Source organism: Lissotriton helveticus, chromosome 4_1 (assembly GCF_964261635.1).
Source record: "Lissotriton helveticus chromosome 4_1, aLisHel1.1, whole genome shotgun sequence".
Classification (NCBI taxonomy): Eukaryota; Metazoa; Chordata; class Amphibia; order Caudata; family Salamandridae; genus Lissotriton; species Lissotriton helveticus.
In genome coordinates this window covers 1,672,296,400-1,672,320,393 of record NC_136063.1, presented here as the reverse complement: position 1 = coordinate 1,672,320,393, position 23,994 = coordinate 1,672,296,400, and the positions used below count along the sequence as shown (strand labels likewise).

Below are 23,994 nucleotides of genomic sequence, written 5' to 3'. Positions count from 1 at the left end.
ATATAAGATTCCCCCGTGAATGCAATCTCTTCTCTCAAAATGAAAAGCTCAACCTGGTACAGGTGGTTTGATGGTATCATGCTTAGCACTCTAGACTCTGAAAACCGGGATCTGAGTACAAATCACAGTGGGACTTATCTAAACTTTACGATTTTCTTTTTCCATTCAGTTCTTAGAATTATTAATTGGAAAAACATCTCATTTACTTATAAACTTGTACATATCCACTTTACACGTATGTATCTCCCTATATCTTGCTATATGTCTCTGTATATTTATAGGACAACATAAACACATACCTTATAAAAATGCATATAATTAGTAGAGGTGAAAATAATGAAAAGTTGTTGCCTCTCCACATTTGAAACATGAGCTTCTTCTCCTTACTCTTCTATATGTCATGAAATTGAGATAGTCACTTTTTACTCAATTTTGATCTAACAATATAGTTGATTTATACAAAGCATATCATATGATTTGTGAATAATCTTAAAAGAGAAAATTAGATCAGTACCTGTGAGGCCTCCAAGCAAAAGCTTAGGTTTCACGATTGCAGATCGACTGTTGAAAATCAGCATGAAAAACGTTTTATTTCACAATTTCCATACTAATATACAAAAACATTTGTACTATCTGAATGATACCGTCATTGTGGTTCTCTAGGTTTGATTTAAGAACACTTCTCTTTCAAAATGTGCTAAATTCGCCTTATCAATAGCGCAGAAAGCTTCAAAAAGGGATGCTGGGAATCAGGCCTCTGAAATGCATTTCAGAAAAACAGGATAGGATTTCTTAATGTCACACTATTTTGTGTAGGAATGTGATGTAAACGTATTATAATGTTTGTATTTCTGTAACTTGTTCAAGCTGATGGACGTTTTGAAAGGAATCAATAATTGTCTCTTTCAACCTACTGGTGTTGGATTTGAGCTATCAATAAACAAAGGTGACAGAAATAGAAAAGGTCAAGAGTAATAAAATAGTACCCCCAAGATTTGGACTGGTACCTTTGCATGCAAAGTCCAACGTGCCAATCTTTGCTCTTTGGCGCAGCCCATGTGAGAGACAAAGAAATGGGTGTATTAGTTTGGAAATGTAAAATGTTTTAATATGTTACAGTCAAAGATGATCATTATGATATAACTTGCCTATCCTGATAAACGTTTGCATATTTAACACTGTTAAGGAGAATGTATCTGAACAGAATCAAATCACATTATAGCTCTTTACACTATGAGCATTCAACAGAGATATCGTTTCATCAATGTAAGAAATGCCCCCGCACTAATGCGCTCTCTTTTGTCTCAATGGAAAAATGACTCATGTATGGGAGGGTTCCATGGTGTAATGGTTAGCACTCTGGACTCTGAATCCAGCGATCCGAGTTCAAATCTCGGTGGGACCTGCTTGAATTATGAGATTTACTATTTCACCCATTTCTTAGAATTTGGTCTTGGAAAAACATAACGTCAATGTTTTATACTGATACTTATCAACGTATAAGTATGCATCTATGTATACATAGCTATATCCGTCTAGATAGCGATAAGACTATATAAAGAAATCAATTATTCATAAACATATGTATTGAAGCTGAAAACTAAAAACTGTTGTTTCCCATCCACAATTTAAACGTTAGGTTCATTTCCTCTCTCATCTATATGACCAGTAATGAGATAGTTAATTTTTGCTGATTTCTTATATGACAACATGCTTGACTTACACAGTGCATTTAATTGTGAATTTCTTTGAAAGAGAAATTCAGATTATTACCTTTGACACGTCTTTCGAAAGATTTTACTTTATGGTTATGGATTTACTTTAGAAAATCAGAGTGTAAATATATGTGTGTCTGAATTTCACGATTGTTATTCAAAACGTCATATCTTCTGTCCCCATAATACACAATTTGATTCCTCAAGTTTTGTTTTAATGAAGGATTTCCAATTAAAAAGTTCCATCTTCCCCTTATCAATAACAGTAAGATTTAAGAAAGTAATATCTTGCATCAGCCCCCTGTGATGAGTTTGAGAAAACAGAGTCAGCTCGCAAAATGTCTCATTATTTTGAGCCATTTAATTTCCATGTTTTCTAAAAGTTCTATCATTTGCTCACATCGAATAGACTTTCAGAATACAATCAATAAATTAATGTTTCACTCTACCCGTTTTAGATTTGTGATATTTATGAATACACTTGACAGAAAAAGATTTGATCAACAGTCATGAAAGTGGTCCCACCGAGATTTGAACTCGGATCCTTGGATTCAAAGTCCAAAGTGCTAACCATTACACCATGGAACCTCCCATGTGACAAGGGAGCAAATTGCTGCAGCAATGTGAACATTTCAAAGTTTTTAATGTTCTACAGTCAAAGACCAACAGAATGTTATTACTTTTCTATTCTGTTCAACTTTTGCATATTGAACTATGTTAGGGAAGGATGTTGCCCAGAGGACTCAAGTAACGCTATCACTCTGTTGAACAGTACTTTTTATGTGAGATACGATTTTGCAATAAAATATAAGATTCCCCCGTGAATGCAATCTCTTCTCTCAAAATGAAAAGCTCAACCTGGTACAGGTGGTTTGATGGTATCATGCTTAGCACTCTAGACTCTGAAAACCGGGATCTGAGTACAAATCACAGTGGGCCTTATCTAAACTTTACGATTTTCTTTTTCCATTCAGTTCTTAGAATTATTAATTGGAAAAACATCTCATTTACTTATAAACTTGTACATATCCACTTTACACGTATGTATCTCCCTATATCTTGCTATATGTCTCTGTATATTTATAGGACAACATAAACACATACATTATAAAAATGCATATAATTAGTAGAGGTGAAAATAATGAAAAGTTGTTGCCTCTCCACATTTGAAACATGAGCTTCTTCTCCTTACTCTTCTATATGTCATGAAATTGAGATAGTCACTTTTTACTCAATTTTGATCTAACAATATAGTTGATTTATACAAAGCATATCATATGATTTGTGAATAATCTTAAAAGAGAAAATTAGATCAGTACCTGTGAGGCCTCCAAGCAAAAGCTTAGGTTTCACGATTGCAGATCGACTGTTGAAAATCAGCATGAAAAACGTTTTATTTCACAATTTCCATACTAATATACAAAAACATTTGTACTATCTGAATGATACCGTCATTGTGGTTCTCTAGGTTTGATTTAAGAACACTTCTCTTTCAAAATGTGCTAAATTCGCCTTATCAATAGCGCAGAAAGCTTCAAAAAGGGATGCTGGGAATCAGGCCTCTGAAATGCATTTCAGAAAAACAGGATAGGATTTCTTAATGTCACACTATTTTGTGTAGGAATGTGATGTAAACGTATTATAATGTTTGTATTTCTGTAACTTGTTCAAGCTGATGGACGTTTTGAAAGGAATCAATAATTGTCTCTTTCAACCTACTGGTGTTGGATTTGAGCTATCAATAAACAAAGGTGACAGAAATAGAAAAGGTCAAGAGTAATAAAATAGTACCCCCAAGATTTGGACTGGTACCTTTGCATGCAAAGTCCAACGTGCCAATCTTTGCTCTTTGGCGCAGCCCATGTGAGAGACAAAGAAATGGGTGTATTAGTTTGGAAATGTAAAATGTTTTAATATGTTACAGTCAAAGATGATCATTATGATATAACTTGCCTATCCTGATAAACGTTTGCATATTTAACACTGTTAAGGAGAATGTATCTGAACAGAATCAAATCACATTATAGCTCTTTACACTATGAGCATTCAACAGAGATATCGTTTCATCAATGTAAGAAATGCCCCCGCACTAATGCGCTCTCTTTTGTCTCAATGGAAAAATGACTCATGTATGGGAGGGTTCCATGGTGTAATGGTTAGCACTCTGGACTCTGAATCCAGCGATCCGAGTTCAAATCTCGGTGGGACCTGCTTGAATTATGAGATTTACTATTTCACCCATTTCTTAGAATTTGGTCTTGGAAAAACATAACGTCAATGTTTTATACTGATACTTATCAACGTATAAGTATGCATCTATGTATACATAGCTATATCCGTCTAGATAGCGATAAGACTATATAAAGAAATCAATTATTCATAAACATATGTATTGAAGCTGAAAACTAAAAACTGTTGTTTCCCATCCACAATTTAAACGTTAGGTTCATTTCCTCTCTCATCTATATGACCAGTAATGAGATAGTTAATTTTTGCTGATTTCTTATATGACAACATGCTTGACTTACACAGTGAATTTAATTGTGAATTTCTTTGAAAGAGAAATTCAGATTATTACCTTTGACACGTCTTTCGAAAGATTTTACTTTATGGTTATGGATTTACTTTAGAAAATCAGAGTGTAAATATATGTGTGTCTGAATTTCACGATTGTTATTCAAAACGTCATATCTTCTGTCCCCATAATACACAATTTGATTCCTCAAGTTTTGTTTTAATGAAGGATTTCCAATTAAAAAGTTCCATCTTCCCCTTATCAATAACAGTAAGATTTAAGAAAGTAATATTTTGCATCAGCCCCCTGTGATGAGTTTGAGAAAACAGAGTCAGCTCGCAAAATGTCTCATTATTTTGAGCCATTTAATTTCCATGTTTTCTAAAAGTTCTATCATTTGCTCACATCGAATAGACTTTCAGAATACAATCAATAAATTAATGTTTCACTCTACCCGTTTTAGATTTGTGATATTTATGAATACACTTGACAGAAAAAGATTTGATCAACAGTCATGAAAGTGGTCCCACCGAGATTTGAACTCGGATCCTTGGATTCAAAGTCCAAAGTGCTAACCATTACACCATGGAACCTCCCATGTGACAAGGGAGCAAATTGCTGCAGCAATGTGAACATTTCAAAGTTTTTAATGTTCTACAGTCAAAGACCAACAGAATGTTATTACTTTTCTATTCTGTTCAACTTTTGCATATTGAACTATGTTAGGGAAGGATGTTGCCCAGAGGACTCAAGTAACGCTATCACTCTGTTGAACAGTACTTTTTATGTGAGATACGATTTTGCAATAAAATATAAGATTCCCCCGTGAATGCAATCTCTTCTCTCAAAATGAAAAGCTCAACCTGGTACAGGTGGTTTGATGGTATCATGCTTAGCACTCTAGACTCTGAAAACCGGGATCTGAGTACAAATCACAGTGGGACTTATCTAAACTTTACGATTTTCTTTTTCCATTCAGTTCTTAGAATTATTAATTGGAAAAACATCTCATTTACTTATAAACTTGTACATATCCACTTTACACGTATGTATCTCCCTATATCTTGCTATATGTCTCTGTATATTTATAGGACAACATAAACACATACCTTATAAAAATGCATATAATTAGTAGAGGTGAAAATAATGAAAAGTTGTTGCCTCTCCACATTTGAAACATGAGCTTCTTCTCCTTACTCTTCTATATGTCATGAAATTGAGATAGTCACTTTTTACTCAATTTTGATCTAACAATATAGTTGATTTATACAAAGCATATCATATGATTTGTGAATAATCTTAAAAGAGAAAATTAGATCAGTACCTGTGAGGCCTCCAAGCAAAAGCTTAGGTTTCACGATTGCAGATCGACTGTTGAAAATCAGCATGAAAAACGTTTTATTTCACAATTTCCATACTAATATACAAAAACATTTGTACTATCTGAATGATACCGTCATTGTGGTTCTCTAGGTTTGATTTAAGAACACTTCTCTTTCAAAATGTGCTAAATTCGCCTTATCAATAGCGCAGAAAGCTTCAAAAAGGGATGCTGGGAATCAGGCCTCTGAAATGCATTTCAGAAAAACAGGATAGGATTTCTTAATGTCACACTATTTTGTGTAGGAATGTGATGTAAACGTATTATAATGTTTGTATTTCTGTAACTTGTTCAAGCTGATGGACGTTTTGAAAGGAATCAATAATTGTCTCTTTCAACCTACTGGTGTTGGATTTGAGCTATCAATAAACAAAGGTGACAGAAATAGAAAAGGTCAAGAGTAATAAAATAGTACCCCCAAGATTTGGACTGGTACCTTTGCATGCAAAGTCCAACGTGCCAATCTTTGCTCTTTGGCGCAGCCCATGTGAGAGACAAAGAAATGGGTGTATTAGTTTGGAAATGTAAAATGTTTTAATATGTTACAGTCAAAGATGATCATTATGATATAACTTGCCTATCCTGATAAACGTTTGCATATTTAACACTGTTAAGGAGAATGTATCTGAACAGAATCAAATCACATTATAGCTCTTTACACTATGAGCATTCAACAGAGATATCGTTTCATCAATGTAAGAAATGCCCCCGCACTAATGCGCTCTCTTTTGTCTCAATGGAAAAATGACTCATGTATGGGAGGGTTCCATGGTGTAATGGTTAGCACTCTGGACTCTGAATCCAGCGATCCGAGTTCAAATCTCGGTGGGACCTGCTTGAATTATGAGATTTACTATTTCACCCATTTCTTAGAATTTGGTCTTGGAAAAACATAACGTCAATGTTTTATACTGATACTTATCAACGTATAAGTATGCATCTATGTATACATAGCTATATCCGTCTAGATAGCGATAAGACTATATAAAGAAATCAATTATTCATAAACATATGTATTGAAGCTGAAAACTAAAAACTGTTGTTTCCCATCCACAATTTAAACGTTAGGTTCATTTCCTCTCTCATCTATATGACCAGTAATGAGATAGTTAATTTTTGCTGATTTCTTATATGACAACATGCTTGACTTACACAGTGCATTTAATTGTGAATTTCTTTGAAAGAGAAATTCAGATTATTACCTTTGACACGTCTTTCGAAAGATTTTACTTTATGGTTATGGATTTACTTTAGAAAATCAGAGTGTAAATATATGTGTGTCTGAATTTCACGATTGTTATTCAAAACGTCATATCTTCTGTCCCCATAATACACAATTTGATTCCTCAAGTTTTGTTTTAATGAAGGATTTCCAATTAAAAAGTTCCATCTTCCCCTTATCAATAACAGTAAGATTTAAGAAAGTAATATCTTGCATCAGCCCCCTGTGATGAGTTTGAGAAAACAGAGTCAGCTCGCAAAATGTCTCATTATTTTGAGCCATTTAATTTCCATGTTTTCTAAAAGTTCTATCATTTGCTCACATCGAATAGACTTTCAGAATACAATCAATAAATTAATGTTTCACTCTACCCGTTTTAGATTTGTGATATTTATGAATACACTTGACAGAAAAAGATTTGATCAACAGTCATGAAAGTGGTCCCACCGAGATTTGAACTCGGATCCTTGGATTCAAAGTCCAAAGTGCTAACCATTACACCATGGAACCTCCCATGTGACAAGGGAGCAAATTGCTGCAGCAATGTGAACATTTCAAAGTTTTTAATGTTCTACAGTCAAAGACCAACAGAATGTTATTACTTTTCTATTCTGTTCAACTTTTGCATATTGAACTATGTTAGGGAAGGATGTTGCCCAGAGGACTCAAGTAACGCTATCACTCTGTTGAACAGTACTTTTTATGTGAGATACGATTTTGCAATAAAATATAAGATTCCCCCGTGAATGCAATCTCTTCTCTCAAAATGAAAAGCTCAACCTGGTACAGGTGGTTTGATGGTATCATGCTTAGCACTCTAGACTCTGAAAACCGGGATCTGAGTACAAATCACAGTGGGCCTTATCTAAACTTTACGATTTTCTTTTTCCATTCAGTTCTTAGAATTATTAATTGGAAAAACATCTCATTTACTTATAAACTTGTACATATCCACTTTACACGTATGTATCTCCCTATATCTTGCTATATGTCTCTGTATATTTATAGGACAACATAAACACATACATTATAAAAATGCATATAATTAGTAGAGGTGAAAATAATGAAAAGTTGTTGCCTCTCCACATTTGAAACATGAGCTTCTTCTCCTTACTCTTCTATATGTCATGAAATTGAGATAGTCACTTTTTACTCAATTTTGATCTAACAATATAGTTGATTTATACAAAGCATATCATATGATTTGTGAATAATCTTAAAAGAGAAAATTAGATCAGTACCTGTGAGGCCTCCAAGCAAAAGCTTAGGTTTCACGATTGCAGATCGACTGTTGAAAATCAGCATGAAAAACGTTTTATTTCACAATTTCCATACTAATATACAAAAACATTTGTACTATCTGAATGATACCGTCATTGTGGTTCTCTAGGTTTGATTTAAGAACACTTCTCTTTCAAAATGTGCTAAATTCGCCTTATCAATAGCGCAGAAAGCTTCAAAAAGGGATGCTGGGAATCAGGCCTCTGAAATGCATTTCAGAAAAACAGGATAGGATTTCTTAATGTCACACTATTTTGTGTAGGAATGTGATGTAAACGTATTATAATGTTTGTATTTCTGTAACTTGTTCAAGCTGATGGACGTTTTGAAAGGAATCAATAATTGTCTCTTTCAACCTACTGGTGTTGGATTTGAGCTATCAATAAACAAAGGTGACAGAAATAGAAAAGGTCAAGAGTAATAAAATAGTACCCCCAAGATTTGGACTGGTACCTTTGCATGCAAAGTCCAACGTGCCAATCATTGCTCTTTGGCGCAGCCCATGTGAGAGACAAAGAAATGGGTGTATTAGTTTGGAAATGTAAAATGTTTTAATATGTTACAGTCAAAGATGATCATTATGATATAACTTGCCTATCCTGATAAACGTTTGCATATTTAACACTGTTAAGGAGAATGTATCTGAACAGAATCAAATCACATTATAGCTCTTTACACTATGAGCATTCAACAGAGATATCGTTTCATCAATGTAAGAAATGCCCCCGCACTAATGCGCTCTCTTTTGTCTCAATGGAAAAATGACTCATGTATGGGAGGGTTCCATGGTGTAATGGTTAGCACTCTGGACTCTGAATCCAGCGATCCGAGTTCAAATCTCGGTGGGACCTGCTTGAATTATGAGATTTACTATTTCACCCATTTCTTAGAATTTGGTCTTGGAAAAACATAACGTCAATGTTTTATACTGATACTTATCAACGTATAAGTATGCATCTATGTATACATAGCTATATCCGTCTAGATAGCGATAAGACTATATAAAGAAATCAATTATTCATAAACATATGTATTGAAGCTGAAAACTAAAAACTGTTGTTTCCCATCCACAATTTAAACGTTAGGTTCATTTCCTCTCTCATCTATATGACCAGTAATGAGATAGTTAATTTTTGCTGATTTCTTATATGACAACATGCTTGACTTACACAGTGCATTTAATTGTGAATTTCTTTGAAAGAGAAATTCAGATTATTACCTTTGACACGTCTTTCGAAAGATTTTACTTTATGGTTATGGATTTACTTTAGAAAATCAGAGTGTAAATATATGTGTGTCTGAATTTCACGATTGTTATTCAAAACGTCATATCTTCTGTCCCCATAATACACAATTTGATTCCTCAAGTTTTGTTTTAATGAAGGATTTCCAATTAAAAAGTTCCATCTTCCCCTTATCAATAACAGTAAGATTTAAGAAAGTAATATCTTGCATCAGCCCCCTGTGATGAGTTTGAGAAAACAGAGTCAGCTCGCAAAATGTCTCATTATTTTGAGCCATTTAATTTCCATGTTTTCTAAAAGTTCTATAATTTGCTCACATCGAATAGACTTTCAGAATACAATCAATAAATTAATGTTTCACTCTACCCGTGTTAGATTTGTGATATTTATGAATACACTTGACAGAAAAAGATTTGATCAACAGTCATGAAAGTGGTCCCACCGAGATTTGAACTCGGATCCTTGGATTCAAAGTCCAAAGTGCTAACCATTACACCATGGAACCTCCCATGTGACAAGGGAGCAAATTGCTGCAGCAATGTGAACATTTCAAAGTTTTTAATGTTCTACAGTCAAAGACCAACAGAATGTTATTACTTTTCTATTCTGTTCAACTTTTGCATATTGAACTATGTTAGGGAAGGATGTTGCCCAGAGGACTCAAGTAACGCTATCACTCTGTTGAACTTTACTTTTTATGTGAGATACGATTTTGCAATAAAATATAAGATTCCCCCGTGAATGCAATCTCTTCTCTCAAAATGAAAAGCTCAACCTGGTACAGGTGGTTTGATGGTATCATGCTTAGCACTCTAGACTCTGAAAACCGGGATCTGAGTACAAATCACAGTGGGACTTATCTAAACTTTACGATTTTCTTTTTCCATTCAGTTCTTAGAATTATTAATTGGAAAAACATCTCATTTACTTATAAACTTGTACATATCCACTTTACACGTATGTATCTCCCTATATCTTGCTAAATGTCTCTGTATATTTATAGGACAACATAAACACATACATTATAAAAATGCATATAATTAGTAGAGGTGAAAATAATGAAAAGTTGTTGCCTCTCCACATTTGAAACATGAGCTTCTTCTCCTTACTCTTCTATATGTCATGAAATTGAGATAGTCACTTTTTACTCAATTTTGATCTAACAATATAGTTGATTTATACAAAGCATATCATATGATTTGTGAATAATCTTAAAAGAGAAAATTAGATCAGTACCTGTGAGGCCTCCAAGCAAAAGCTTAGGTTTCACGATTGCAGATCGACTGTTGAAAATCAGCATGAAAAACGTTTTATTTCACAATTTCCATACTAATATACAAAAACATTTGTACTATCTGAATGATACCGTCATTGTGGTTCTCTAGGTTTGATTTAAGAACACTTCTCTTTCAAAATGTGCTAAATTCGCCTTATCAATAGCGCAGAAAGCTTCAAAAAGGGATGCTGGGAATCAGGCCTCTGAAATGCATTTCAGAAAAACAGGATAGGATTTCTTAATGTCACACTATTTTGTGTAGGAATGTGATGTAAACGTATTATAATGTTTGTATTTCTGTAACTTGTTCAAGCTGATGGACGTTTTGAAAGGAATCAATAATTGTCTCTTTCAACCTACTGGTGTTGGATTTGAGCTATCAATAAACAAAGGTGACAGAAATAGAAAAGGTCAAGAGTAATAAAATAGTACCCCCAAGATTTGGACTGGTACCTTTGCATGCAAAGTCCAACGTGCCAATCATTGCTCTTTGGCGCAGCCCATGTGAGAGACAAAGAAATGGGTGTATTAGTTTGGAAATGTAAAATGTTTTAATATGTTACAGTCAAAGATGATCATTATGATATAACTTGCCTATCCTGATAAACGTTTGCATATTTAACACTGTTAAGGAGAATGTATCTGAACAGAATCAAATCACATTATAGCTCTTTACACTATGAGCATTCAACAGAGATATCGTTTCATCAATGTAAGAAATGCCCCCGCACTAATGCGCTCTCTTTTGTCTCAATGGAAAAATGACTCATGTATGGGAGGGTTCCATGGTGTAATGGTTAGCACTCTGGACTCTGAATCCAGCGATCCGAGTTCAAATCTCGGTGGGACTTGCTTGAATTATGAGATTTACTATTTCACCCATTTCTTAGAATTTGGTCTTGGAAAAACATAACGTCAATGTTTTATACTGATACTTATCAACGTATAAGTATGCATCTATGTATACATAGCTATATCCGTCTAGATAGCGATAAGACTATATAAAGAAATCAATTATTCATATACATATGTATTGAAGCTGAAAACTAAAAACTGTTGTTTCCCATCCACAATTTAAACGTTAGGTTCATTTCCTCTCTCATCTATATGACCAGTAATGAGATAGTTAATTTTTGCTGATTTCTTATATGACAACATGCTTGACTTACACAGTGCATTTAATTGTGAATTTCTTTGAAAGAGAAATTCAGATTATTACCTTTGACACGTCTTTCGAAAGATTTTACTTTATGGTTATGGATTTACTTTAGAAAATCAGAGTGTAAATATATGTGTGTCTGAATTTCACGATTGTTATTCAAAACGTCATATCTTCTGTCCCCATAATACACAATTTGATTCCTCAAGTTTTGTTTTAATGAAGGATTTCCAATTAAAAAGTTCCATCTTCCCCTTATCAATAACAGTAAGATTTAAGAAAGTAATATCTTGCATCAGCCCCCTGTGATGAGTTTGAGAAAACAGAGTCAGCTCGCAAAATGTCTCATTATTTTGAGCCATTTAATTTCCATGTTTTCTAAAAGTTCTATCATTTGCTCACATCGAATAGACTTTCAGAATACAATCAATAAATTAATGTTTCACTCTACCCGTTTTAGATTTGTGATATTTATGAATACACTTGACAGAAAAAGATTTGATCAACAGTCATGAAAGTGGTCCCACCGAGATTTGAACTCGGATCCTTGGATTCAAAGTCCAAAGTGCTAACCATTACACCATGGAACCTCCCATGTGACAAGGGAGCAAATTGCTGCAGCAATGTGAACATTTCAAAGTTTTTAATGTTCTACAGTCAAAGACCAACAGAATGTTATTACTTTTCTATTCTGTTCAACTTTTGCATATTGAACTATGTTAGGGAAGGATGTTGCCCAGAGGACTCAAGTAACGCTATCACTCTGTTGAACAGTACTTTTTATGTGAGATACGATTTTGCAATAAAATATAAGATTCCCCCGTGAATGCAATCTCTTCTCTCAAAATGAAAAGCTCAACCTGGTACAGGTGGTTTGATGGTATCATGCTTAGCACTCTAGACTCTGAAAACCGGGATCTGAGTACAAATCACAGTGGGACTTATCTAAACTTTACGATTTTCTTTTTCCATTCAGTTCTTAGAATTATTAATTGGAAAAACATCTCATTTACTTATAAACTTGTACATATCCACTTTACACGTATGTATCTCCCTATATCTTGCTATATGTCTCTGTATATTTATAGGACAACATAAACACATACATTATAAAAATGCATATAATTAGTAGAGGTGAAAATAATGAAAAGTTGTTGCCTCTCCACATTTGAAACATGAGCTTCTTCTCCTTACTCTTCTATATGTCATGAAATTGAGATAGTCACTTTTTACTCAATTTTGATCTAACAATATAGTTGATTTATACAAAGCATATCATATGATTTGTGAATAATCTTAAAAGAGAAAATTAGATCAGTACCTGTGAGGCCTCCAAGCAAAAGCGTATGTTTCACGATTGCAGATCGACTGTTGAAAATCAGCATGAAAAACGTTTTATTTCACAATTTCCATACTAATATACAAAAAACATTTGTACTATCTGAATGATACCGTCATTGTGGTTCTCTAGGTTTGATTTAAGAACACTTCTCTTTCAAAATGTGCTAAATTCGCCTTATCAATAGCGCAGAAAGCTTCAAAAAGGGATGCTGGGAATCAGGCCTCTGAAATGCATTTCAGAAAAACAGGATAGGATTTCTTAATGTCACACTATTTTGTGTAGGAATGTGATGTAAACGTATTATAATGTTTGTATTTCTGTAACTTGTTCAAGCTGATGGACGTTTTGAAAGGAATCAATAAGTGTCTCTTTCAACCTACTGGTGTTGGATTTGAGCAATCAATAAACAAAGGTGACAGAAATAGAAAAGGTCAAGAGTAATAAAATAGTACCCCCAAGATTTGGACTGGTACCTTTGCATGCAAAGTCCAACGTGCCAATCATTGCTCTTTGGCGCAGCCCATGTGAGAGACAAAGAAATGGGTGTATTAGTTTGGAAATGTAAAATGTTTTAATATGTTACAGTCAAAGATGATCATTATGATATAACTTGCCTATCCTGATAAACGTTTGCATATTTAACACTGTTAAGGAGAATGTATCTGAACAGAATCAAATCACATTATAGCTCTTTACACTATGAGCATTCAACAGAGATATCGTTTCATCAATGTAAGAAATGCCCCCGCACTAATGCGCTCTCTTTTGTCTCAATGGAAAAATGACTCATGTATGGGAGGGTTCCATGGTGTAATGGTTAGCACTCTGGACTCTGAATCCAGCGATCCGAGTTCAAATCTCGGTGGGACCTGCTTGAATTATGAGATTTACTATTTCACCCATTTCTTAGAATTTGGTCTTGGAAAAACATAACGTCAATGTTTTATACTGATACTTATCAACGTATAAGTATGCATCTATGTATACATAGCTATATCCGTCTAGATAGCGATAAGACTATATAAAGAAATCAATTATTCATAAACATATGTATTGAAGCTGAAAACTAAAAACTGTTGTTTCCCATCCACAATTTAAACGTTAGGTTCATTTCCTCTCTCATCTATATGACCAGTAATGAGATAGTTAATTTTTGCTGATTTCTTATATGACAACATGCTTGACTTACACAGTGCATTTAATTGTGAATTTCTTTGAAAGAGAAATTCAGATTATTACCTTTGACACGTCTTTCGAAAGATTTTACTTTATGGTTATGGATTTACTTTAGAAAATCAGAGTGTAAATATATGTGTGTCTGAATTTCACGATTGTTATTCAAAACGTCATATCTTCTGTCCCCATAATACACAATTTGATTCCTCAAGTTTTGTTTTAATGAAGGATTTCCAATTAAAAAGTTCCATCTTCCCCTTATCAATAACAGTAAGATTTAAGAAAGTAATATCTTGCATCAGCCCCCTGTGATGAGTTTGAGAAAACAGAGTCAGCTCGCAAAATGTCTCATTATTTTGAGCCATTTAATTTCCATGTTTTCTAAAAGTTCTATCATTTGCTCACATCGAATAGACTTTCAGAATACAATCAATAAATTAATGTTTCACTCTACCCGTTTTAGATTTGTGATATTTATGAATACACTTGACAGAAAAAGATTTGATCAACAGTCATGAAAGTGGTCCCACCGAGATTTGAACTCGGATCCTTGGATTCAAAGTCCAAAGTGCTAACCATTACACCATGGAACCTCCCATGTGACAAGGGAGCAAATTGCTGCAGCAATGTGAACATTTCAAAGTTTTTAATGTTCTACAGTCAAAGACCAACAGAATGTTATTACTTTTCTATTCTGTTCAACTTTTGCATATTGAACTATGTTAGGGAAGGATGTTGCCCAGAGGACTCAAGTAACGCTATCACTCTGTTGAACAGTACTTTTTATGTGAGATACGATTTTGTAATAAAATATAAGATTCCCCCGTGAATGCAATCTCTTCTCTCAAAATGAAAAGCTCAACCTGGTACAGGTGGTTTGATGGTATCATGCTTAGCACTCTAGACTCTGAAAACCGGGATCTGAGTACAAATCACAGTGGGACTTATCTAAACTTTAAGATTTTCTTTTTCCATTCAGTTCTTAGAATTATTAATTGGAAAAACATCTCATTTACTTATAAACTTGTACATATCCACTTTACACGTATGTATCTCCCTATATCTTGCTATATGTCTCTGTATATTTATAGGACAACATAAACACATACATTATAAAAATGCATATAATTAGTAGAGGTGAAAATAATGAAAAGTTGTTGCCTCTCCACATTTGAAACATGAGCTTCTTCTCCTTACTCTTCTATATGTCATGAAATTGAGATAGTCACTTTTTACTCAATTTTGATCTAACAATATAGTTGATTTATACAAAGCATATCATATGATTTGTGAATAATCTTAAAAGAGAAAATTAGATCAGTACCTGTGAGGCCTCCAAGCAAAAGCTTAGGTTTCACGATTGCAGATCGACTGTTGAAAATCAGCATGAAAAACGTTTTATTTCACAATTTCCATACTAATATACAAAAACATTTGTACTATCTGAATGATACCGTCATTGTGGTTCTCTAGGTTTGATTTAAGAACACTTCTCTTTCAAAATGTGCTAAATTCGCCTTATCAATAGCGCAGAAAGCTTCAAAAAGGGATGCTGGGAATCAGGCCTCTGAAATGCATTTCAGAAAAACAGGATAGGATTTCTTAATGTCACACTATTTTGTGTAGGAATGTGATGTAAACGTATTATAATGTTTGTATTTCTGTAACTTGTTCAAGCTGATGGACGTTTTGAAAGGAATCAATAATTGTCTCTTTCAACCTACTGGTGTTGGATTTGAGCTATCAATAAACAAAGGTGACAGAAATAGAAAAGGTCAAGAGTAATAAAATAGTACCCCCAAGATTTGGACTGGTACCTTTGCATGCAAAGTCCAACGTGCCAATCTTTGCTCTTTGGCGCAGCCCATGTGAGAGACAAAGAAATGGGTGTATTAGTTTGGAAATGTAAAATGTTTTAATATGTTACAGTCAAAGATGATCATTATGATATAACTTGCCTATCCTGATAAACGTTTGCATATTTAACACTGTTAAGGAGAATGTATCTGAACAGAATCAAATCACATTATAGCTCTTTACACTATGAGCATTCAACAGAGATATCGTTTCATCAATGTAAGAAATGCCCCCGCACTAATGCGCTCTCTTTTGTCTCAATGGAAAAATGACTCATGTATGGGAGGGTTCCATGGTGTAATGGTTAGCACTCTGGACTCTGAATCCAGCGATCCGAGTTCAAATCTCGGTGGGACCTGCTTGAATTATGAGATTTACTATTTCACCCATTTCTTAGAATTTGGTCTTGGAAAAACATAACGTCAATGTTTTATACTGATACTTATCAACGTATAAGTATGCATCTATGTATACATAGCTATATCCGTCTAGATAGCGATAAGACTATATAAAGAAATCAATTATTCATAAACATATGTATTGAAGCTGAAAACTAAAAACTGTTGTTTCCCATCCACAATTTAAACGTTAGGTTCATTTCCTCTCTCATCTATATGACCAGTAATGAGATAGTTAATTTTTGCTGATTTCTTATATGACAACATGCTTGACTTACACAGTGCATTTAATTGTGAATTTCTTTGAAAGAGAAATTCAGATTATTACCTTTGACACGTCTTTCGAAAGATTTTACTTTATGGTTATGGATTTACTTTAGAAAATCAGAGTGTAAATATATGTGTGTCTGAATTTCACGATTGTTATTCAAAACGTCATATCTTCTGTCCCCATAATACACAATTTGATTCCTCAAGTTTTGTTTTAATGAAGGATTTCCAATTAAAAAGTTCCATCTTCCCCTTATCAATAACAGTAAGATTTAAGAAAGTAATATCTTGCATCAGCCCCCTGTGATGAGTTTGAGAAAACAGAGTCAGCTCGCAAAATGTCTCATTATTTTGAGCCATTTAATTTCCATGTTTTCTAAAAGTTCTATCATTTGCTCACATCGAATAGACTTTCAGAATACAATCAATAAATTAATGTTTCACTCTACCCGTTTTAGATTTGTGATATTTATGAATACACTTGACAGAAAAAGATTTGATCAACAGTCATGAAAGTGGTCCCACCGAGATTTGAACTCGGATCCTTGGATTCAAAGTCCAAAGTGCTAACCATTACACCATGGAACCTCCCATGTGACAAGGGAGCAAATTGCTGCAGCAATGTGAACATTTCAAAGTTTTTAATGTTCTACAGTCAAAGACCAACAGAATGTTATTACTTTTCTATTCTGTTCAACTTTTGCATATTGAACTATGTTAGGGAAGGATGTTGCCCAGAGGACTCAAGTAACGCTATCACTCTGTTGAACAGTACTTTTTATGTGAGATACGATTTTGCAATAAAATATAAGATTCCCCCGTGAATGCAATCTCTTCTCTCAAAATGAAAAGCTCAACCTGGTACAGGTGGTTTGATGGTATCATGCTTAGCACTCTAGACTCTGAAAACCGGGATCTGAGTACAAATCACAGTGGGCCTTATCTAAACTTTACGATTTTCTTTTTCCATTCAGTTCTTAGAATTATTAATTGGAAAAACATCTCATTTACTTATAAACTTGTACATATCCACTTTACACGTATGTATCTCCCTATATCTTGCTATATGTCTCTGTATATTTATAGGACAACATAAACACATACATTATAAAAATGCATATAATTAGTAGAGGTGAAAATAATGAAAAGTTGTTGCCTCTCCACATTTGAAACATGAGCTTCTTCTCCTTACTCTTCTATATGTCATGAAATTGAGATAGTCACTTTTTACTCAATTTTGATCTAACAATATAGTTGATTTATACAAAGCATATCATATGATTTGTGAATAATCTTAAAAGAGAAAATTAGATCAGTACCTGTGAGGCCTCCAAGCAAAAGCTTAGGTTTCACGATTGCAGATCGACTGTTGAAAATCAGCATGAAAAACGTTTTATTTCACAATTTCCATACTAATATACAAAAACATTTGTACTATCTGAATGATACCGTCATTGTGGTTCTCTAGGTTTGATTTAAGAACACTTCTCTTTCAAAATGTGCTAAATTCGCCTTATCAATAGCGCAGAAAGCTTCAAAAAGGGATGCTGGGAATCAGGCCTCTGAAATGCATTTCAGAAAAACAGGATAGGATTTCTTAATGTCACACTATTTTGTGTAGGAATGTGATGTAAACGTATTATAATGTTTGTATTTCTGTAACTTGTTCAAGCTGATGGACGTTTTGAAAGGAATCAATAATTGTCTCTTTCAACCTACTGGTGTTGGATTTGAGCTATCAATAAACAAAGGTGACAGAAATAGAAAAGGTCAAGAGTAATAAAATAGTACCCCCAAGATTTGGACTGGTACCTTTGCATGCAAAGTCCAACGTGCCAATCTTTGCTCTTTGGCGCAGCCCATGTGAGAGACAAAGAAATGGGTGTATTAGTTTGGAAATGTAAAATGTTTTAATATGTTACAGTCAAAGATGATCATTATGATATAACTTGCCTATCCTGATAAACGTTTGCATATTTAACACTGTTAAGGAGAATGTATCTGAACAGAATCAAATCACATTATAGCTCTTTACACTATGAGCATTCAACAGAGATATCGTTTCATCAATGTAAGAAATGCCCCCGCACTAATGCGCTCTCTTTTGTCTCAATGGAAAAATGACTCATGTATGGGAGGGTTCCATGGTGTAATGGTTAGCACTCTGGACTCTGAATCCAGCGATCCGAGTTCAAATCTCGGTGGGACCTGCTTGAATTATGAGATTTACTATTTCACCCATTTCTTAGAATTTGGTCTTGGAAAAACATAACGTCAATGTTTTATACTGATACTTATCAACGTATAAGTATGCATCTATGTATACATAGCTATATCCGTCTAGATAGCGATAAGACTATATAAAGAAATCAATTATTCATAAACATATGTATTGAAGCTGAAAACTAAAAACTGTTGTTTCCCATCCACAATTTAAACGTTAGGTTCATTTCCTCTCTCATCTATATGACCAGTAATGAGATAGTTAATTTTTGCTGATTTCTTATATGACAACATGCTTGACTTACACAGTGAATTTAATTGTGAATTTCTTTGAAAGAGAAATTCAGATTATTACCTTTGACACGTCTTTCGAAAGATTTTACTTTATGGTTATGGATTTACTTTAGAAAATCAGAGTGTAAATATATGTGTGTCTGAATTTCACGATTGTTATTCAAAACGTCATATCTTCTGTCCCCATAATACACAATTTGATTCCTCAAGTTTTGTTTTAATGAAGGATTTCCAATTAAAAAGTTCCATCTTCCCCTTATCAATAACAGTAAGATTTAAGAAAGTAATATTTTGCATCAGCCCCCTGTGATGAGTTTGAGAAAACAGAGTCAGCTCGCAAAATGTCTCATTATTTTGAGCCATTTAATTTCCATGTTTTCTAAAAGTTCTATCATTTGCTCACATCGAATAGACTTTCAGAATACAATCAATAAATTAATGTTTCACTCTACCCGTTTTAGATTTGTGATATTTATGAATACACTTGACAGAAAAAGATTTGATCAACAGTCATGAAAGTGGTCCCACCGAGATTTGAACTCGGATCCTTGGATTCAAAGTCCAAAGTGCTAACCATTACACCATGGAACCTCCCATGTGACAAGGGAGCAAATTGCTGCAGCAATGTGAACATTTCAAAGTTTTTAATGTTCTACAGTCAAAGACCAACAGAATGTTATTACTTTTCTATTCTGTTCAACTTTTGCATATTGAACTATGTTAGGGAAGGATGTTGCCCAGAGGACTCAAGTAACGCTATCACTCTGTTGAACAGTACTTTTTATGTGAGATACGATTTTGCAATAAAATATAAGATTCCCCCGTGAATGCAATCTCTTCTCTCAAAATGAAAAGCTCAACCTGGTACAGGTGGTTTGATGGTATCATGCTTAGCACTCTAGACTCTGAAAACCGGGATCTGAGTACAAATCACAGTGGGACTTATCTAAACTTTACGATTTTCTTTTTCCATTCAGTTCTTAGAATTATTAATTGGAAAAACATCTCATTTACTTATAAACTTGTACATATCCACTTTACACGTATGTATCTCCCTATATCTTGCTATATGTCTCTGTATATTTATAGGACAACATAAACACATACCTTATAAAAATGCATATAATTAGTAGAGGTGAAAATAATGAAAAGTTGTTGCCTCTCCACATTTGAAACATGAGCTTCTTCTCCTTACTCTTCTATATGTCATGAAATTGAGATAGTCACTTTTTACTCAATTTTGATCTAACAATATAGTTGATTTATACAAAGCATATCATATGATTTGTGAATAATCTTAAAAGAGAAAATTAGATCAGTACCTGTGAGGCCTCCAAGCAAAAGCTTAGGTTTCACGATTGCAGATCGACTGTTGAAAATCAGCATGAAAAACGTTTTATTTCACAATTTCCATACTAATATACAAAAACATTTGTACTATCTGAATGATACCGTCATTGTGGTTCTCTAGGTTTGATTTAAGAACACTTCTCTTTCAAAATGTGCTAAATTCGCCTTATCAATAGCGCAGAAAGCTTCAAAAAGGGATGCTGGGAATCAGGCCTCTGAAATGCATTTCAGAAAAACAGGATAGGATTTCTTAATGTCACACTATTTTGTGTAGGAATGTGATGTAAACGTATTATAATGTTTGTATTTCTGTAACTTGTTCAAGCTGATGGACGTTTTGAAAGGAATCAATAATTGTCTCTTTCAACCTACTGGTGTTGGATTTGAGCTATCAATAAACAAAGGTGACAGAAATAGAAAAGGTCAAGAGTAATAAAATAGTACCCCCAAGATTTGGACTGGTACCTTTGCATGCAAAGTCCAACGTGCCAATCTTTGCTCTTTGGCGCAGCCCATGTGAGAGACAAAGAAATGGGTGTATTAGTTTGGAAATGTAAAATGTTTTAATATGTTACAGTCAAAGATGATCATTATGATATAACTTGCCTATCCTGATAAACGTTTGCATATTTAACACTGTTAAGGAGAATGTATCTGAACAGAATCAAATCACATTATAGCTCTTTACACTATGAGCATTCAACAGAGATATCGTTTCATCAATGTAAGAAATGCCCCCGCACTAATGCGCTCTCTTTTGTCTCAATGGAAAAATGACTCATGTATGGGAGGGTTCCATGGTGTAATGGTTAGCACTCTGGACTCTGAATCCAGCGATCCGAGTTCAAATCTCGGTGGGACCTGCTTGAATTATGAGATTTACTATTTCACCCATTTCTTAGAATTTGGTCTTGGAAAAACATAACGTCAATGTTTTATACTGATACTTATCAACGTATAAGTATGCATCTATGTATACATAGCTATATCCGTCTAGATAGCGATAAGACTATATAAAGAAATCAATTATTCATAAACATATGTATTGAAGCTGAAAACTAAAAACTGTTGTTTCCCATCCACAATTTAAACGTTAGGTTCATTTCCTCTCTCATCTATATGACCAGTAATGAGATAGTTAATTTTTGCTGATTTCTTATATGACAACATGCTTGACTTACACAGTGCATTTAATTGTGAATTTCTTTGAAAGAGAAATTCAGATTATTACCTTTGACACGTCTTTCGAAAGATTTTACTTTATGGTTATGGATTTACTTTAGAAAATCAGAGTGTAAATATATGTGTGTCTGAATTTCACGATTGTTATTCAAAACGTCATATCTTCTGTCCCCATAATACACAATTTGATTCCTCAAGTTTTGTTTTAATGAAGGATTTCCAATTAAAAAGTTCCATCTTCCCCTTATCAATAACAGTAAGATTTAAGAAAGTAATATCTTGCATCAGCCCCCTGTGATGAGTTTGAGAAAACAGAGTCAGCTCGCAAAATGTCTCATTATTTTGAGCCATTTAATTTCCATGTTTTCTAAAAGTTCTATCATTTGCTCACATCGAATAGACTTTCAGAATACAATCAATAAATTAATGTTTCACTCTACCCGTTTTAGATTTGTGATATTTATGAATACACTTGACAGAAAAAGATTTGATCAACAGTCATGAAAGTGGTCCCACCGAGATTTGAACTCGGATCCTTGGATTCAAAGTCCAAAGTGCTAACCATTACACCATGGAACCTCCCATGTGACAAGGGAGCAAATTGCTGCAGCAATGTGAACATTTCAAAGTTTTTAATGTTCTACAGTCAAAGACCAACAGAATGTTATTACTTTTCTATTCTGTTCAACTTTTGCATATTGAACTATGTTAGGGAAGGATGTTGCCCAGAGGACTCAAGTAACGCTATCACTCTGTTGAACAGTACTTTTTATGTGAGATACGATTTTGCAATAAAATATAAGATTCCCCCGTGAATGCAATCTCTTCTCTCAAAATGAAAAGCTCAACCTGGTACAGGTGGTTTGATGGTATCATGCTTAGCACTCTAGACTCTGAAAACCGGGATCTGAGTACAAATCACAGTGGGCCTTATCTAAACTTTACGATTTTCTTTTTCCATTCAGTTCTTAGAATTATTAATTGGAAAAACATCTCATTTACTTATAAACTTGTACATATCCACTTTACACGTATGTATCTCCCTATATCTTGCTATATGTCTCTGTATATTTATAGGACAACATAAACACATACATTATAAAAATGCATATAATTAGTAGAGGTGAAAATAATGAAAAGTTGTTGCCTCTCCACATTTGAAACATGAGCTTCTTCTCCTTACTCTTCTATATGTCATGAAATTGAGATAGTCACTTTTTACTCAATTTTGATCTAACAATATAGTTGATTTATACAAAGCATATCATATGATTTGTGAATAATCTTAAAAGAGAAAATTAGATCAGTACCTGTGAGGCCTCCAAGCAAAAGCTTAGGTTTCACGATTGCAGATCGACTGTTGAAAATCAGCATGAAAAACGTTTTATTTCACAATTTCCATACTAATATACAAAAACATTTGTACTATCTGAATGATACCGTCATTGTGGTTCTCTAGGTTTGATTTAAGAACACTTCTCTTTCAAAATGTGCTAAATTCGCCTTATCAATAGCGCAGAAAGCTTCAAAAAGGGATGCTGGGAATCAGGCCTCTGAAATGCATTTCAGAAAAACAGGATAGGATTTCTTAATGTCACACTATTTTGTGTAGGAATGTGATGTAAACGTATTATAATGTTTGTATTTCTGTAACTTGTTCAAGCTGATGGACGTTTTGAAAGGAATCAATAATTGTCTCTTTCAACCTACTGGTGTTGGATTTGAGCTATCAATAAACAAAGGTGACAGAAATAGAAAAGGTCAAGAGTAATAAAATAGTACCCCCAAGATTTGGACTGGTACCTTTGCATGCAAAGTCCAACGTGCCAATCATTGCTCTTTGGCGCAGCCCATGTGAGAGACAAAGAAATGGGTGTATTAGTTTGGAAATGTAAAATGTTTTAATATGTTACAGTCAAAGATGATCATTATGATATAACTTGCCTATCCTGATAAACGTTTGCATATTTAACACTGTTAAGGAGAATGTATCTGAACAGAATCAAATCACATTATAGCTCTTTACACTATGAGCATTCAACAGAGATATCGTTTCATCAATGTAAGAAATGCCCCCGCACTAATGCGCTCTCTTTTGTCTCAATGGAA

At 34.0% G+C, this 23,994-nt stretch overlaps 18 non-coding genes across 18 annotated transcripts; 9 read left to right on the top strand and 9 right to left on the bottom strand.

Annotated features, from left to right (window-relative positions):
- The first annotated feature begins 1,333 nt into the window (after positions 1-1,333).
- TRNAQ-CUG (transfer RNA glutamine (anticodon CUG)) lies at positions 1,334-1,405 on the top strand. The gene has a single exon. It is a non-coding gene; the product is annotated as a tRNA-Gln (tRNA).
- Positions 1,406-2,231: 826 nt separating this feature from the next.
- On the bottom strand, positions 2,232-2,303 carry TRNAQ-UUG (transfer RNA glutamine (anticodon UUG)). The gene has a single exon. It is a non-coding gene; the product is annotated as a tRNA-Gln (tRNA).
- Positions 2,304-3,853: 1,550 nt separating this feature from the next.
- Positions 3,854-3,925, top strand: TRNAQ-CUG (transfer RNA glutamine (anticodon CUG)). Its single transcript has one exon. It is a non-coding gene; the product is annotated as a tRNA-Gln (tRNA).
- Positions 3,926-4,751: 826 nt separating this feature from the next.
- TRNAQ-UUG (transfer RNA glutamine (anticodon UUG)) lies at positions 4,752-4,823 on the bottom strand. Its single transcript has one exon. It is a non-coding gene; the product is annotated as a tRNA-Gln (tRNA).
- A 1,550-nt stretch (positions 4,824-6,373) lies between these two features.
- Positions 6,374-6,445, top strand: TRNAQ-CUG (transfer RNA glutamine (anticodon CUG)). Its single transcript has one exon. It is a non-coding gene; the product is annotated as a tRNA-Gln (tRNA).
- An 826-nt stretch (positions 6,446-7,271) lies between these two features.
- TRNAQ-UUG (transfer RNA glutamine (anticodon UUG)) lies at positions 7,272-7,343 on the bottom strand. The gene has a single exon. It is a non-coding gene; the product is annotated as a tRNA-Gln (tRNA).
- Positions 7,344-8,893: 1,550 nt separating this feature from the next.
- Positions 8,894-8,965, top strand: TRNAQ-CUG (transfer RNA glutamine (anticodon CUG)). The gene has a single exon. It is a non-coding gene; the product is annotated as a tRNA-Gln (tRNA).
- Positions 8,966-9,791: 826 nt separating this feature from the next.
- Positions 9,792-9,863, bottom strand: TRNAQ-UUG (transfer RNA glutamine (anticodon UUG)). The gene has a single exon. It is a non-coding gene; the product is annotated as a tRNA-Gln (tRNA).
- Positions 9,864-11,413: 1,550 nt separating this feature from the next.
- Positions 11,414-11,485, top strand: TRNAQ-CUG (transfer RNA glutamine (anticodon CUG)). The gene has a single exon. It is a non-coding gene; the product is annotated as a tRNA-Gln (tRNA).
- An 826-nt stretch (positions 11,486-12,311) lies between these two features.
- TRNAQ-UUG (transfer RNA glutamine (anticodon UUG)) lies at positions 12,312-12,383 on the bottom strand. Its single transcript has one exon. It is a non-coding gene; the product is annotated as a tRNA-Gln (tRNA).
- A 1,551-nt stretch (positions 12,384-13,934) lies between these two features.
- On the top strand, positions 13,935-14,006 carry TRNAQ-CUG (transfer RNA glutamine (anticodon CUG)). The gene has a single exon. It is a non-coding gene; the product is annotated as a tRNA-Gln (tRNA).
- Positions 14,007-14,832: 826 nt separating this feature from the next.
- On the bottom strand, positions 14,833-14,904 carry TRNAQ-UUG (transfer RNA glutamine (anticodon UUG)). Its single transcript has one exon. It is a non-coding gene; the product is annotated as a tRNA-Gln (tRNA).
- Positions 14,905-16,454: 1,550 nt separating this feature from the next.
- TRNAQ-CUG (transfer RNA glutamine (anticodon CUG)) lies at positions 16,455-16,526 on the top strand. Its single transcript has one exon. It is a non-coding gene; the product is annotated as a tRNA-Gln (tRNA).
- Positions 16,527-17,352: 826 nt separating this feature from the next.
- TRNAQ-UUG (transfer RNA glutamine (anticodon UUG)) lies at positions 17,353-17,424 on the bottom strand. The gene has a single exon. It is a non-coding gene; the product is annotated as a tRNA-Gln (tRNA).
- A 1,550-nt stretch (positions 17,425-18,974) lies between these two features.
- On the top strand, positions 18,975-19,046 carry TRNAQ-CUG (transfer RNA glutamine (anticodon CUG)). The gene has a single exon. It is a non-coding gene; the product is annotated as a tRNA-Gln (tRNA).
- An 826-nt stretch (positions 19,047-19,872) lies between these two features.
- Positions 19,873-19,944, bottom strand: TRNAQ-UUG (transfer RNA glutamine (anticodon UUG)). Its single transcript has one exon. It is a non-coding gene; the product is annotated as a tRNA-Gln (tRNA).
- Positions 19,945-21,494: 1,550 nt separating this feature from the next.
- Positions 21,495-21,566, top strand: TRNAQ-CUG (transfer RNA glutamine (anticodon CUG)). The gene has a single exon. It is a non-coding gene; the product is annotated as a tRNA-Gln (tRNA).
- Positions 21,567-22,392: 826 nt separating this feature from the next.
- TRNAQ-UUG (transfer RNA glutamine (anticodon UUG)) lies at positions 22,393-22,464 on the bottom strand. Its single transcript has one exon. It is a non-coding gene; the product is annotated as a tRNA-Gln (tRNA).
- Between the last annotated feature and the right edge of the window lie 1,530 nt (positions 22,465-23,994).